Source organism: Lissotriton helveticus, chromosome 2_2 (assembly GCF_964261635.1).
Source record: "Lissotriton helveticus chromosome 2_2, aLisHel1.1, whole genome shotgun sequence".
Lineage (NCBI taxonomy): Eukaryota > Metazoa > Chordata > Amphibia > Caudata > Salamandridae > Lissotriton > Lissotriton helveticus.
The window spans coordinates 350638711-350655674 of NC_136060.1; the positions used below are offsets into that span (position 1 = coordinate 350638711).

The 16964-nt window shown below is 44.5% G+C and overlaps 1 protein-coding gene and 1 pseudogene across 1 annotated transcript in view; both read right to left on the reverse strand.

The window, feature by feature from the left end:
- ABLIM2 (actin binding LIM protein family member 2) overlaps nt 1-16964 on the reverse strand; it is a 797090-nt gene that overhangs the window by 527285 nt on the left and 252841 nt on the right. The window lies entirely within an intron of this gene.
- On the reverse strand, nt 2630-3385 carry LOC144821456 (protein UXT pseudogene; annotated as a pseudogene).

Below are 16964 nucleotides of genomic sequence, written 5' to 3' on the forward strand. Positions count from 1 at the left end.
CGTTCCCCTGTGAAATAGTAAAACTGTAGCAACCTGCTGTTTCTGCACTTTAGGCCTGTCAAGGTTATAGGTGGGGGTAGATTGGGTAAGCACATTCCAGGGGAGCACTGTTCAGACTCTCTCAGAGTTAGCAGAAGGGAGTCACCCTCTCGACCTTGCTATAATGAGCTGAACTATACTGAGGAGGGTTTTGTGTTCCATATAGGGTCCTTCCTTTGCACCAACCTGCACCAGCCTGCATTTTTCCATCTTAGGTAACGGCTTCGAAATATAACAGTATATATGTGATTTGATGATAATGTGCCAGCAGTCTTCTTGGCGGACCTCGTGGGGTTAGGTCGCAAGGAGCTCCTCTGGCAGAGTTTGTTTGTTGTAATAAACAATTGGACCTTCTACACTGCCAACTGACTGATTATTGGTAACTGGTATAGGGGCTATTTGTAAGTATGGCTCTAGTTGGGTTGTGATTATTTTTCGATACTTCGGTTGGCGACTCCGCCGGGACTCCGCGTTGGGGTCGTCCCTCTGTAATCAGAAACGACGGGACATTGAAAAGGGTGATCTTGATCGGGGGTAAGGATCGACCGAAGAATTGGGGGTCCGCTCCGCTCTCCCGATCGAGAGAGCCCCAGCTGCTAGTGGCCCCACGCCGGAGTCCTTCGGGTGTAACCCGAGAACGGAACACGTTGGTCCACAGGAATTGGCAGTGGAGAGCGCCCAATCGGACCTGAGTGCACCAGGTGAGTGATTCGTCTTGTTTCATGTTGGATATCCTTTGGATTTGAATTTGGAATTTGGAATTTGGTGACTTTTGGTCACGGAGAACTCGAAAAGGGGGTCTGACGGGGCAGTATTGAGGCTGCACGAGCAGACGCTCCTGTTTTGGATTTTGGAAATAACTAGAGATTAAGACCAGACGCCTTGGTGTAACGTGTGGAAAAAGTTCACACCAGGCCGGACTGCTCTCGGAAAGGCCGGCGGCTGAGATTGGGTAGCACTCGGACAGATCTGGAGCGACGCTTGAAAAAGCAGGCTTAGCCGGAATAGTTCGGGAGGTGAAACATGAATGGTGTTGGATGGTCCGTAGGCCGGTCTGTGGTTTGGAGGAACCTGTGTGGCTATCTCTAGGCAGTCTAAGGACAAGACTGTTTGATTTATTTTTGGGTCTTCTTGAGATTTGGAAAGAGTTCTCCATAGGTGGGAGTCGACGGGCTCCACCTCTTGTTTGAAAACCACGTTTGTTGCGTTGTTTTATGTCAATGTGAAACTGTAGTCACTTTATTTGTGCAAGATTGTGAGAGTGGATTTGAGTGCAGAACATGGCCATGTGTATGAGAGTGTTGTGAATAATAACTTTTCTTTTCAGCTGCCAGTCTAGAAAAAGAACGATGCCGTGTTTCAGTAAACTATGCTTTGGCTGTATTGGCCGAGGAGGTACAAGGCTGGATGAAAGCCAGCCAGCGCCTCCGGAGGGAACTCCTCGCCATGATATGTACTATAAGCATGGTATTGGACCCCTTTTATTTAATACATTGTGGAATAAATACACTAAAGACAATGTAGAACTCCAGTGGCCAAAGACGGGATCTTTCGATGAGAAAAAGATCCAGTATCTGCAGGAACGTCTGTTCGCTAAACGGAGCAGGCAATCCATGTTTGATACTCTTAACAAATGGCAGAAAAAGGAGAAACGGAGACACATAGGGTCCGAGAAATTAATGAAGATACAGCAAGGGCAGACTGTAACTCAGAAAGCCATTGCTCATGATAAAAATAAGACCAAGCAAAACAACGAGTACGCGGACAGACAGTTTAGGTTACAAGTAGATAAAAGCTATGTGACTCGAAATGAAGCAGAAGATGAAATAGAGGATTTGTTGAATGTACGGCCCCCACCCCCGTATGCACCTCAGCGTGTATATCCCGCTCTGCCTCTCTAACCGGTCACAGCTCCTCAGGCCTCCGCCACGGAGGCAGACGTGTCTCTCATTTCTCTAGGTACTAATCGTGCCACTCCTACCTCAACGAGAGACACGGCTACCCTTCTCCCTGACGAACAGCAGCCCCCGGCAACTTCTCGAATGGTCCTAGGGACCCTGGGTCCCATTTGGACCTCTCAATCAGCCAATACGACCCCAGGAGATAGGGAGCGCACACCGTTAGAAGAGCATGGTGGTATGAAAGCTAGACGGTTATTTACGAGAGCCTCCTTGGAATATGGTGAGAAAGAAGCTGTAGCGGATCAGGTGGCTAAATGGATGCGGAACAATATATACACGGTAGCTGATTTGTGGAGTACCATAAAGGATCTCGAACCAGTTATGCAGCAACATGCGCTATATCAAATGTCTTGCTATCTTATCGAGGCCTGGGAACTATGCTTCCAGGATGGGATGGGACCCCAAATACTGTATAACATCCGAGACTGGATCCATAAGTTCAACATGGACCCAGTGGAGGTGTATAAGAATGTAGACACATTAGTAAAATATCGAGGCAGAATGTTTGTAAAAAGTCCCAATTGGACTTCTCAGCATCCCATGAGAGAAGTGCACCCTATTTTTCATCCCGAAGTCCCTGAAACACTTGATAATACTGACCAAGTAATTTTTTATTTTTTTTCCCCTAGAAGGTATGACACTTTATTTGAATTCCTTCAGTGCATCAATGTGGTAACCACGGCGACAGTCCACACTGAGGGGAGGAAGCCAGGATTCCTTCCCCAGCAGTGATGAAGGAGGATGTCTGGTACATGAGCTCTGGCGTGGGTGGGTAAGTCGCCTTGCGGGGAGGTTGCTTTGTTGCTCGACACGTCATGTTCGTGACGTAGTTTTGGGGAACCCAGAAAGGGGGAGGGTTTCGTAGCTGTCGCCTTCACTCCAACAGCACCTAGAAAACGTCTCTGCGCTTCTCATCTGGCAGCTCTTGCAATCCCTGCAGTTCTCGCAGCCCCTCTAACACCATACGGATATTAGCTTTGATTTTTGCTGCATCTTGGGTCATCATTTCACTTGATTTTGTTAGTAACTGGGACTTCTTTTCAATAAACTTCAGTGCCTCAGCCAGAGTCAGTTCGGCAAGGACCTCCCGCTCAGACTCCTGTAGCCTCTCAACTACATTTTTCAGCTGTAGGTACTGTGCAATCTTCTCGTAAATCACATCTCTTTGTTCCAGTACCTTCTGCAGGTCTTGTTGAAGGACGTCATTGATAAATTTCTCATATTCTAAAATCTTCTGCTGCACATGCACTTTCCCAGATGTCATGGCAATCTATGAAGTATGTTTCCAAAGACTGCATTCAGAACACCCCAGTGTCTCTGGATCCTGTCAGTCCTGGGGCCACATTCTCCTTCGTGCCATAACCATCCGGGTGCGGAACCTCTGCTCCCAATACTGACCAAGTTATAAGAGCTCGAGTGGAAGCCCGTTTTCAGGAGCAATGGGTGTACACTCCGTGGAAAAGGATTGAGGTTTTTGCCCTAAAATCACAATTGCCTGACCCCCGCAAGAACCCCACTGCCTACTACAAAGAGCTGACTGAGGCTGCAGCCTCGGCTGTAATGACGTTAGCAGATATAGAATTATTTTTCGGATTGTTGGTACCGGTCGACATATGGCGACAGGTGCATGACACTTATCATGCCGCAGAACTAGGGGGGACCAGGAACGAATTGAAAGACTGGGACCGAGACCGCAAACCCGGAGATAAGCCTAGAAACGTAATCATCTTTTTTAGCGGACAGGATCTGGCGACAGAAGGTGGGGTCCGGTTGTTTGTGAATAGGTTTGTAACCAATTTGGCACCCGAAATTTCTGCGCGGTTACAGGCTGCCAAGAGTACCTGGACTACCTCTACTCCCTCTGTGATACTAAGCATGGCCCAATATTACGAGCATAGGGAAAATGAGAGCAGGGATAAAGTGGAGAAGAAGGCCAAGGATCTTAAGACTTGAGTATTGTTACAGCAAGTCGTTCGAGGACAAGGGGGAGGGAGAGGAGTCCGAGGGCCCGTATCCAGAGGGGAGGGGACAGGCCGAGGCGCAGGCAGAGGCGCAGGCACAGGCACGAGACAGCCGTTAGGGTTAAATCAGTGTGCTTATTGTAAACAGGAAGGACACTGGAAAGCTCAGTGTCAGTTACTACTTGCCCAGAATGGAGCGGTCCGGGGACGAGGCCGTGGACGGGGTGGCCCAGACCGGAGTGATATGCATAGGGAAGAGGCGGCTCAAGGCAAGTCTGAACGGAACCATTTTGACAACCCCCAGGGTAGACAATATTATAATGAGGATTACACATTTTGTGAGCAGAATAGGTACGACCACCCATAATACAGCCAGGGACAGAGTAGGGGCCAGGTGTCGATCCCAGTCAATCAGCAAGGACCCTATGTGAAGGGGGAGTTGATGGGGACTTTTGAGAATTTTCTAATTGACACAGGAGCAATGAACAGCTCAGTTGCTCGATCATTGGTTCCAGGGGCGGCTCTGTCCGGGCAAAATAACGTATCTGTGGGATTTTCAGGAGTCCCAGTGGTAAGCCCCATCTCTAAGCCTCTCCCCTTCACGATTGGTCCTGCCACTATTGAAACACCTTTTCTGTTGACTTCGCATTGTGGTGAGAATTTATTGGGTTTGGATATGTTGAAACGGCTAAATGCAAAAATCTACTGCTCCCCAGACAGTGTTTATTTGACTATACAATCTTACGCTGACAGCATGAAACAATGTTTTGCTAAAAATGAACCTCTCCCGCCTGAGTTCGATACCGTCCCTGCCACATTATGGGCCACAGGAGATGCGGATGTCGGTAAACTAGACATCCCACCCGTCCATATTACGTTGAAAAAGGGTGCGAAATTACCACGCATACCCCAGTATAAGATTTCACCGACGGGTGAGCGAGCCTTGCTCTCGATCATCCTGGACTTAATTGATAAAGGGGTGGTTGAGGAAACAGCTGCCAATGTTTGTAACAGCCCGATTCTCCCGATTTTGAAGAAATCACCCGAGTCAGGACCCCAGGGGAATGTCGATGCATATCGTTTTGTGATTGATTTGCGGGAGGTCAATAAGATCGTAGTACCACAGTATCCCGTGGTGACTGATATCACCACTATACTTACCATGATCCCACCAACTGCCCGATATTTTTCAGTCATCGACCTGAAGAATGCCTTCTTCAGCATCCCTATCCATCCTGATAGCAGGCAGATCTTCGGATTCTCGTTATCTGGCCGAAGCTTCAGATTCTGTCGTGCACCTCAAGGCTATACTGAAAGTCCGAGCATCTATAGTCAAGCCCTTAAGGCTCTGTTATATGACCTAGTCTTGCCTGACGGTAACGCGCTCTTACAGTACGTGGACGACTTGGTGATCGCGTCCGACACTGAGGAAGGCTGTAAGGATGCCACGGTTAAATTTGTTACACCATTTGGCGGCAAAAGGAAATAAGGTGTCCTTGTCTAAGTTTCAATATTGTCGACAGGGGGTAACCTACCTAGGTCATCTATTGTCGAAGGAGGGTAGGCGTTTGACTCCTGAACGTATTACTACTATCTCTAACATGTCTGTCCCTTGCACCCAGCGTGAAGTTCGTGCTTTTCTTGGCATCACCTCTTACTGTCGCCAATGGATACCTAATTTTTCTCTTCTTGCTAAACCTTTGTTGCATTTAACCACTAAAGATGTGCATGAACCTCTCCCTTGGACTGATGAATGTCAGCACTCTTTTGACTCTTTGAAATCTGCCCTTTGTTCTGCACCCGTCTTGGGTACTCCTGACTACGTAAATCTTTTGTACTATACGTGCATGAGGTAGACGGTTGCTCGCTTTCAGTGTTAACACAGGAATTTGGTGGTAAGCAAAGACCTTGCGCTTATTTGTCGGCCACCTTGGATAATGTGGCCAGAGCACTTCCTAGCTGTCTGATGGCCACCGCGACAGCTGCTGTGGCCCTCAGACAGTCGGAAGGACTCGTTCTAAATTCTATCCTAACGGTGATGGTGCCACATGCTGTGGATGTATTGCTAAATAAGACTAAGACACAGCATCTTACGAGTGCCCGCCTCACCGGATATGAATTGACATTATTTGCTCCACATATTACGATTACGCGATATGCCACATTAAATCCTGCCCTCATTGCTACCACTCCCTCCGAATGAAAATTTAAATGATGTACACAATTGCATATTTCAAACTGAAGAAGTAACAAAGGGTAGGATTGACCTCACAGACATTCCTCTATCTGACCCTCAGGGGGAGTTATATGTGGATGGGTCTTGTTTCAAGTTAGCAGATGGAACAACAAAAGCTGCGTATGCAATTACCACGTTAAAAACGGTAGTTGAAACATCTCAAGTGCCCTATCAATCAGCTCAGGCTGCTGAACTAGTGGCATTATTACGAGCCTGTGAACTAACTGAAGGGCTCGAGGTCAATATCTACATGGACAGTCAATACGCCTTCGGCGTGGCCCATAGCTTTGGGCGGCTGTGGAGGTAGCGGGGTTTCCTCACCTCTCATGGTCAGAAAATACAGAATGGCCCACTGGTGTTACAATTGTTGGATGCCCTAACCTTGCCTAAAAAGCTAGCCATAATAAAATGTAGTGCCCATAAGGCAGTGGTGGACGAAGTGGGCGAGGGGAACGCTTTTGCAGATCAGATTGCTAAGCAAATGGCTCAGTCCACGATGTCTAATATGTTTGTAACATCTTCTGCTAGATGGGTAGAGGAGTCTGATTTGATCGATAATACCATAGAAAGCGTGAAAGAATTACAGAAGGAAGCTACCCCAGCTGAGTTGGAACGGTGGGAAAAGGAAGTGGGGAGACTGGATGAAAATAACTGTTGGGTTGATTTAACAGAGAAGCAAAGATGGCTGTTGCCCAATGCCCTGGTACAAGCCGTTGTAACTATGGCTCATGGCCCAGCCCATGTAGGAGCTAAAGGAATTTGTGCCTTGTTAGACCCAGTATGGAATAATCCTAACATACAAAGGACGGCTGTCCGTTTGGTCCAATACTGTATGGTTTGTTTGCAACACAACCCGGGGAAAGCAGAAAGTGTTTTGAGTGGAAGTTTTGCACCCCCAACTTTACCGTTTGAAGTACTCCAGATGGATTATATCCACATGGAGCGCGTCAACCACTTAAAATACGTTTTAGTAGTGGTGTGTGCCTTCAGTAAATGGGTTGAGGCCTACCCAACTAAAGAGAACACTGCTCTGGCTACAGCAAAGGCTCTCATCAAAGAATTTATACCAAGATTTGGTTTGCCCCGTTTCATTTGGTCGGACAATGGGGGGCACTTCCATGGGGCCCTTGTTAAACACATCTCCAATGGCTTACAAATACGACAAAAATTCCATGCAGCCCGACACCCCCAGTCAGCAGGGTTGGTGGAGAAATATTAGGGGGTGGGAGCGCACCGCTGACATGCCCCAACGTAATTACCTCTTGCATGATGGTTCATGTAGTTCATGATTTCTCGCTCAATACTAGGTTGAAAAGTGTTCATAGCCAGTGCTGCATTATTAATTTCCAATTCGTATCCCTAGACACGTGTTTCATGATTCCTCAATCGTCAGTAGGGAAAAGACAAAAAAAGTTCATAGGTTGCAGGGCGTGCTGCCGTCATCTCTCAGGACCAGTTCCACTCACAGCATGCGGCGCAAGCTCCAGAGTACGTCAGCTCTTCGGCTCGTGGGAGCCATTTTTAAACTATTAGGGGGTGGGAGCGCACCGCTGACATGCCCCAACGTAATTACCTCTTGCATTATGGTTTATGTAGTTCATGATTTCTTGCTCAATACTAGGTTCAAAAGTATTCATAGCCAGTGCTGCATTATTAATTTCCAATTCGTATCCCTAGACACGTGTTTCATGATTCCTCAATCGTCAGTAGGGAAAAGACAAAAAAAGTTCATAGGTTGCAGGGCATGCTGCCGTCATCTCTCAGGACCAGTTCCACTCACAGCATGCGGCGCAAGCTCCAGAGCTCGTCAGCTCGTTGGCTGGTGGGAGCCATTTTTAAACTATTAGGGGGTGGGAGCGCACCGCTGACATGCCCCAACGTAATTACCTCTTGCATGAGAATTTCGAACGAAAACGAAGAATACCAAACTACAATGACCATGAGGCAATGGGGCAATCCGCAAAGGACATGTTCGCGGCTCTCCCAACCCCCTGTGTTTTGTATTGAATGGCTCCCGTGGGCCATGAGCTGACGAGCTCTGGGAGACGCCCGTGCACACCGAGAGTGGTAATAGTCCTGAGGAGATGACAGTGGCATGTCAAGCAACCCCTGAAAATATTTTTCCCTACTGATGAAGGTATTTAACCAGAAACACGTGTCTAGGGATATGATTTGAGAATATACGGGCACTGGCCACGAACTTTTGAACATTTTGAGAATTTTGAATGAAAACGAAGAATACCATACTACAATGACCATGAGGCAATGGGGCAATCCGGCAAGGACATGTTCGCGGCTCTCCCAACCCCCTGTGTTTTGGTGGAGAAATATAATGGGATTTTGAAGCTTAAGATGGCTAAGATCCAAGAAAGTACTGGTTTAAAGTGGCCTGACACCCTACCCTTAGCTCTCATGCCATTGAGAGTTACCCCTCATTCCCGATCATCTTTGGGCGACCGGCTAACATATGCGGGGTACCTAGGCCACGATCTTTTTCTGATGTTGAATACCCTATGTTGATCGATTACCTGTACACTTTGACTAAAGACCTCCGTTCTATTCATCAGCAGGTAGCATCTGTACAGCAGCCTCCGCCAGAGGGCCCCGGACACCGATTGGAACCTGGCCAGTGGGTACTGGTTAAGAAGTACGAGAGGGATACCAGCTTGGCCCGAGGTGGTCCGAGCCACACCAGATCCTGCTTGCAACGCAGACGGCGGTAAAGGTAGATGGGAGGAAGCATTGGATTATTGTCTCCCATCTGAAGAAACTGCCACTCCCGCTTCCTTATGATCAGCTGCAATCTGGTGAAATATCGACCCAGGAAACTGAGAGAGCCACTGCATTTGTCCCTTTTTCCAACGCCTGTGAAACAGAACAAAGGCAAGAAGAAGGAGCGACGGGATCGGGCAAACCGGTCTCAGCTGAATCCGCAAGTGCCCTTAATCCCGTTGTTGATATTCTCGCGAGCGGAGGCTCCAATGAAGGAAAAGTGCCTACTTTGCTATTTTCTGATCAGGAAACCCCGGGTCATGTGCGATACAACCTACGGCCAAGAAAACATCATGTGCCTTAGACAACACTGCTAGGAGGTAAGGAAAGACTTGAGTAGAAAGGGTTTGCTAGATTCCAAGTCTGAGGTACTGAGCAGGACACTGGACTGAACACGTTGAGAGCTGGAACTTTTGTTATTGTGCTCTGTTCAGAAAGAAAGACTTACACTTGAAAAACGGCCAGGTTGTGCATCAAATCCCTTCGGGAACGATTTCTTTGTTTTCTTCAGATGATCAATAGGAGTCTGCCTGTGAGACTCTGACGGACACAGGGAGAAGAACCCTCTGGCAGGACGGACTGCTGTTCCCAAGTTTAGTTTTGGACTTTTAGTTAGGAATTTACCCTTTTGGTCGTGTTGTACTTGAAGAAGAACGTCCCATTGCACCATGATATTTGCCGTTTTATGAGCCAATGTTTTCTCGTTGGACCATGCGTGTGACAATAGACTTTGTGTTAGTAATAACTGTTATATTAGCCATCTTTATGGGTGTTTTTATATATTTAGAGTATAAGTACCCCATGCAAGCTATGATGCCCTCTACCATTGCCCCTCCCGAGCACTTGATGTTCACCTTAGCACCGCATAAACAAAGGCACCGCCAGACTTATGCCAAGAATGTATTTGTAGAAATGCTCCATCAAACCCACAGTACTACCAACATGACCGATTGTTGGGTTTGTGGGCTCTTGCCATCAGTTATGCATAAACATGACTTGTTTCTTTTTCTGCCCTTGTCCTACCTAGGAAGCTGTGAAGCATGGTGTCAAATGTTCTCTGCTATGTATAACCATTATGTAGAAAACCGCAAACAATACTCGGAGAAGGATTATAATATGATCCTAGCATACATTGAAACACACCAGGGATTCGACCCAGCTGGAAATGGGGGGAAGGGATCACTGGACCCAGATGCTTGTATGAATTTGTATACTGCTAATGAGAACAGTACTTGGTTACAGGACGAACTTTATGACTTTGCTAATTTCAATCATTCTCAGTACTTCCAGCATTTTGTTGCCAGAAATGTCACTAGTGAACGCATTATGCCTGTCCCTAATTTGAATACTTCCTCCGATTTTTGTGTCCAGGGTATGGGACATGTACAGGTTGGAAATAGCATCTGCAATTATACTTATAGAATGAAGATCTTCAGCAGCCCTCCATTGTTGACACCACCAAATGTGTATTTCGTTTGTGGGGAAAATGCTTATACTTGGTTACCACGAGGGTGGGCGGGGCAGTGTTACTTGTCCTTCTTGGACCCCCCTGTGTACATAGCACCATCAGACTACCATAAAACACACCAGCTCCATAGTACAAAGCCAGATTCCAATAGACAGCGAAGACAGCTTGATATGACTGAGGTTGATCAGACTGACACCTCCTTGCAACAGTTTACAGACTGTACGAAAGGATTGGTCCCTTTCTGGGGGCCGATCTTTAATAGTAGGGAAATAAGATGATTGTCTAGAATAGTGGAAAATGTCATTAATATCACCACCGATATCATGACCAATATCACTGTAGAGCTTCAGGCCACGAGACTTGTTTCGCTCCAGAATAGGATGGTTCTTGACGTCATCTTGGCGGATCCAGGAGGAGCATGTCAAGTGATTGGCAGCTCCTGCTGTGTTTATATTCCAGGCTCCACCTCCACGGTTCATTTGGCTATCCAGAAATTACATCGCATCACAGCGGAAATGCTCACTGAGAATGGGTCCTGGTCACTCTCTAGTTGGTTCTGGGGGCTATTGTCGACCTGGGGTTGGAAATTATTGATGATAGTCGCTGGAGCAGCCGGTATCATTTTCACCTGCTGCCTCTGTATGCAGTGTGGACCGGCTTGCTGCTCTTACTGTGCCACAAGAGTGACAGCCATGTTCACCCCCTCTTCTGTTCCAACTAAGACTCAGATGCTCCAACAGGAGGTTCGTGAGCTGATGGCCATTGATGAAGAAGTCTTCCAGGATTAGTACTTCCTATTAGTTAGCTACATCACGCTAAAAGGAGGGTTTGAGGAACCAGAATTCGATCTGGGCATAGTAAAACATGTAGTTATTGCTTGTAATTAGCGTGGTGTAGCTATTAAGCAGATATAGAGTTTCAAACACTAATAAGCCTGCACATATAACCGCTTAGGGACTCATGTACCCTTTATTGCACGTTATTTTAAGTTATACGCAAACACAGCTTGACCCGACAAGCGCCATTTTGTGGCCTAGTCCGCTTCCAGCACTAACGGAACCTTTCCATTTCCATAGCCGAGATCCGTTCCCCTGTGAAATAGTACAACTGTAGCAACCTGCTGTTTCTGCACGTTAGGCCTGTCAAAGTTATAGGTGGGGGTAGATTGGGTAAGCACATTCCAGGGGAGCGCTGTTCGGACTCTCTCGGAGTTAGCAGAAGGGAGTCACCCTCTCGACCTTTTTATAATGAGCTGAACTATACTGAGGAGGGTTTTGTGTTCCATATATGGTCCTTCCTTTGCACCAACCTGTACCAGCCTGTATTTTTCCATCTTAGGTAACGGCTTCGAAATGTAACAGTATATATGTGATTTGCTGATGATGTGCCAGCAGTCTTCTTGGCGGACCTCGTGGGGTTAGGTCGCAAGGAGCTCCTCTGGCAGAGTTTGTTTGTTGTAATAAACAATTGGACCTTCTACACTGCCAACTGACTGATTATTGGCAACTGGTATAGGGGCTATTTGTAAGTATGGCTCTAGTTGGGTTGTGATTATTTTTCGATACTTCAGATCTGCCCCAAACATGCCATAGAAATGCCCAAAAGCAGTGACTCCTTTTACAAGTGGATTACCCATAGATTTTTTGTATTACATGTAGTCCACTTTCCCAAAAGGAAATGGGGCTGTGTTAAGAAAAAACCTTTTTAAAAGTTTTTTTTTACATTCACTAATGAAAAGGAGTCCTCGTACAATCCCTTCCCCTTCTGCAAATGGCTTACCACCCCATATTAGGAGCCAATAAAATTGCAATGTTTTGTGACCGGATTTTGGTCACAAAACCTTGACATATTACATACGGAATAATTATTTGGAAGGGGCACCTTAAACATGCTGCTACCCAATAGAAATTCGTTATGACCTTCTAGACTCATTTTGTGTTTGAGTAACCTGAGTTCAGTATATTTGAAAAAGTCGCAAACCCTGTTATTGAGCTAGCCAGAGGTACATCTGGCCCTATTTAAATTGTATTTCAGTGCAACAAGCATTAAAAGGATTTAACAACAAAACTTATAGCCAATACCTCTTTCACTTTCATTAATGGTACAGGATTTTCATCAACTAATGGTGATATTCCAAGGTAACCTGTACAATCTGTTTCATTTTCTAATTATGCTCTTCTTCTAGTTCAGAGGCCAAGTCATGCTTCTCCTCAACCCATCCATATAAAAGTAAGATAACCTGGAGCAACTCTTGTCACATTATGACATTTTTGCTTCTCTGTCTCATTCTCAAAAACAGTAAGCTACTGTTGTCCTCTCAAGATGTTGTTATTAGAAGGTTTGCCTATTATCCCTCACTCACTAGGGTCATGAGTGGCATGCTTTCTCCTCGGTTCCTGACCCAGGATACCTTGTGTATCTATGCATACCTTACTTTGACAGTTAATTGAGCACATGATTGTTTTAGCTTGGTGTCCGATATAAAATTGCCTACAATTATCCCGTATTCTACCATATGTATTCTTTGGCCCGTTAGCAAGATTAAATATAAATGGTATGATATTTGAGGATTTTTAATGGGCTCATACATCAGTAGGTACATAGAACATCAACGGCCTCCTCCAAAACTTCAATCTCCAGATGTGATAAAGTTTTTTAAAAATCACGAGGTTATATTATTGCAGGAAACATGGTCCTTGGTCAGCCTTCCAATAGAAGGATACTTGGAATACAGAACACCCGCTCACTTAACACATCATGCCATGACAAGCCTGACCTCAGAAGGTAACTATACCGAAAACCTCAAAAGGTTGAAATGGACCGATCCAACTATACCAGCAATAATGAGCCAATGTAGAGCCCAGCAAGATTTAATGAGCATTGTCACATCACTGCCCACTACAGCATGGGAGCTCTTCTCCCGGGAACTGCTTAAAAAATGTCCACGTACTACACGAAAATCTAAAAAAAGAAACCAGGCAATAATAACAGCCGAAATCAGGAAATTAAAATCAGCACTTAATAGTGCCCTAAGACAAGCACGCAGGTTCCCAGGGGAAGACTATAATCTAAATAATTATAAGCAAGCCCAAAAAGGACTCCGACACGCAATATTCATTGAGAAAAAGAAACGCTCCGAGCAGTTCTGGCTAAAATTGATACACGCAAGTAAAAACGACAATTCAAAATCCTTCTGGTCACTTGTCAATTCCAAAACACACAAACAAGGAGGACAAATCGGCGTTAACATCTCAGAAGCTGAATGGGTACCCTACCTAACAATGCATTTTGAAGAACCAGAAAAAGATGTCCCATTGGCCAGACCACTAGCCACGGCTCTCCAACCCAATTCATGCCAATTATTAGGCCCAAAGGATGTAATGACACAAGGAAACCATGCTGAATTATACACAAAGGCTCCACTGACAACTGATGTGAAACTTTTGCTCCAGCCCACAGAATCATCACAAAGTGCTCCAACAACTCTGGGAATTTTTACTGAAAAAATCGCATCAATTATAACAGAGGGTCGCTCAGATGGAGCGCCAGGGCCAAATGCTCTACCCCAGTCTCTGTTCAAACAGGATACAGAATTTTGAGCCAATCAATTGGCACCCCTTTTTTCCTATTGCCGGATTAATTTGGTATTACCAGAATCGTGGCAAGGAGCTATTATACATCCAATTCATAAAGGTGGTAAGAGATCAGATCCGAAAAAACTACAGGATGATCACCCTACTCGACGTGGAATTGAAATACTATGCTAAGCTGCTTCTTCAAGATCTGGCGTCCTGGGCCGCAAAAAATCGTCTCATACCTTTCAACCAGACAGGATTTGTGCAAAAATCAGGCACTATAACAAACTTGTTTGCAATCTCTGTCCCGCATCACCACCCCCTTTTTGTACTGCTGGATAAAGCGGCAACTTCAGGAACGCTAATGCATGGCTGTTTCGTTGATTTTAAGGCTGCTTTTGACCGCAGATTATGGCTCAAACTGAGGAAATGGGGGATTCCACCAGTGTTACTACAAGCCATAATTGCGCTACATTCTAACACATGGATCTGTATAAAACTTGGAGATGGATCATACATCTCAAGGAAAATACAAACAACCCGCGGAGTGAAACAAGGATGTGTGCTGGCGCCCCTTCTTTTTAACCTTTTCATTTCAGATTTGTCAGAGTTACTTGACAAAGTTAATTCCCATCCTCCAAAGCTCGCTGGGACAAGAGTCAGTAATTTACTGTATGCGGACGACCTGGTCCTGCTCAGTCACACCAGGGTTGGCTTGCAGAGATTACTCGATCGGTTGTCCTTATATACCGCCGAAAACGATCTGGATCTGAATTTAACCAACATCAATACAACAAAAACCTCATCTCATAGGCAAACTTCGTAATAAAGATTCCCGGGAAATACCTCCCATCTATTTCCTTAAAGGCAATAAACCCATAATGCTTTATTTTTCTAAAATGTGGTTATATGCACTGTTCGTTGCCCTGTATTTACAATAGAACAATTTTCAAAGGACAGTCAACAAGAAACACGGTCGCGATACAATTTCACTATCCTATCCTTGCATCAATGAACCAGGATAATCCACAGCTTAACATTCGGTTCACTAAGTTTGTCACAGGAACAGCACGAAAATTAATAAACAGCGAGAGCCTGCAAGTCATCAACGGCTAACTACTAAAGGACAGATCAAGTCCCATGTTTTGTGTTTTTTACTGATTTGCACACTCCGCACCACACGGCCCTGGTGTACGTACTAACTTGTTTTCCTTTGTATCCCTCGATCCTTTAAACTATTGTATGCAGGGATTTTACTATATAAATGGAATTGTATGCAGGGGTTTTATTATATAAATGGAATTGCAATTCCAGGAACTCCGCCATAAATACCGAATTACATTACTAGCGTTATTAATTATTGTTTTTTAATAACAAATGTCTGCCGTGGGCCTAGCAGATGATAAAATTAGAATGGATAATTATGGTTTATAACTGCCTTTTTAATTACTTCTGTTAAAAAAAAAGAGGGGTTTGTACCGTCAAGATGAGTTAATACATTTTATTATTACAAAAAATAGGTTTCTAGGATTTTAAATTATTTTCTGATGATCTCTATCTTTTTATCCGTCGTGACAGCTCAAATGTAAATATCTTAATAATATTCTTGATATACGTTTTATTATGGATGCATGAGTATTTCACAGTAGGTCTAGAACGTTTCTGCCAAATGTTGTTGCCTGAAAGGTCAAATGGCATTCTTCAGGATCAAGCATTTTTTTTAGGATCCCTAAGCTGACTACAATTTTAGTCACTATGTTTAAGATTCATGAACTACTCGTGCCATTAATTTCCTCTGTAAACTTTACTCATTCATGCATCAAATGGCATACATACAAACCATATTGATAATTTCCTTAGTGGGTCATTTATTCATTGTTTTTAGGGCCCCATTTAATGTTAGAGGAGGTTGGACACTTTTGTTACACTTTCATCATGGTTACGCGCCGGTATGGGACCTCTTTGGTTCTCCTAAGCTATGCATCTAAATGTCGTAGAGAAATGCAATATGACACATTTACATTTAATAGCTGAGCTTAGCTCTTTGGTAGCTTCACGTTAAGAGATGTGCACTGTCATCTCTGTCAATATTTTGTGCAAGACTTACCCATTCATCATTATTAAGCATGCATGCAAAGTTATTACAAGCATTGGCAAAACCAATAGGTAGTGCCTTGGAAAGATAATGCAATGGTTGATTATTTATTTTTATTGCAAGCCAATTCCACAAGTGCAAAAGCAAAACAGAAAATATGCCACCACCTAAATTTGGTGTCATACACTTACAATAAACATTTTAAATTTAAAAACATTCACTTATGTGGGTGTTTTACTACTTATGTTTTTAAACTAATAAGCCTTTCAGTTGTTAAATTGCATCATACATTTTACTATTATCATTGTTTGTGAAGGAGAGAAGATTAAATCAGGACCTATCCAAGCACTTATATTGCAGACCACTACAATGTTACAATGTCGCTTAAACACTTTATAATTGCAACTATAAAAAGGAGATGAAAAATAAATCACCATCTAACTGAACAACAGAAGGTCAGGCAAAATAAATATCAGGTATCTAAAGTTAGTATATAAAATATAAATAAGCATACTTTGAACCATCTTTGTCACTAAAGAGAAAGGAGCGATTTTTAGGTGGATGTGAATGAAATGCACACACTCTGAGCAATCACTAAAAGTGAAGGGAACCAATGTTAAGTGGGCTGACTCAGTGCTCCATGCTGTATGCTGAAGTGAGCAGAAGCAAAATGTGAATGACCATTTAGCACAGCAAAGGAGAAAGCCTAATGAACAAAAGCCCCTCCATGTATGTATATTATGTATGACATTTTCAGAAAGACAACAGTCTAGTGAGACAGCTATTCTGTCTCTAAGGCTAGGCCTTATTTCACAGTTTCCTCAGCGACCTTTGGTGAGCACTGTCCTAATATCCTC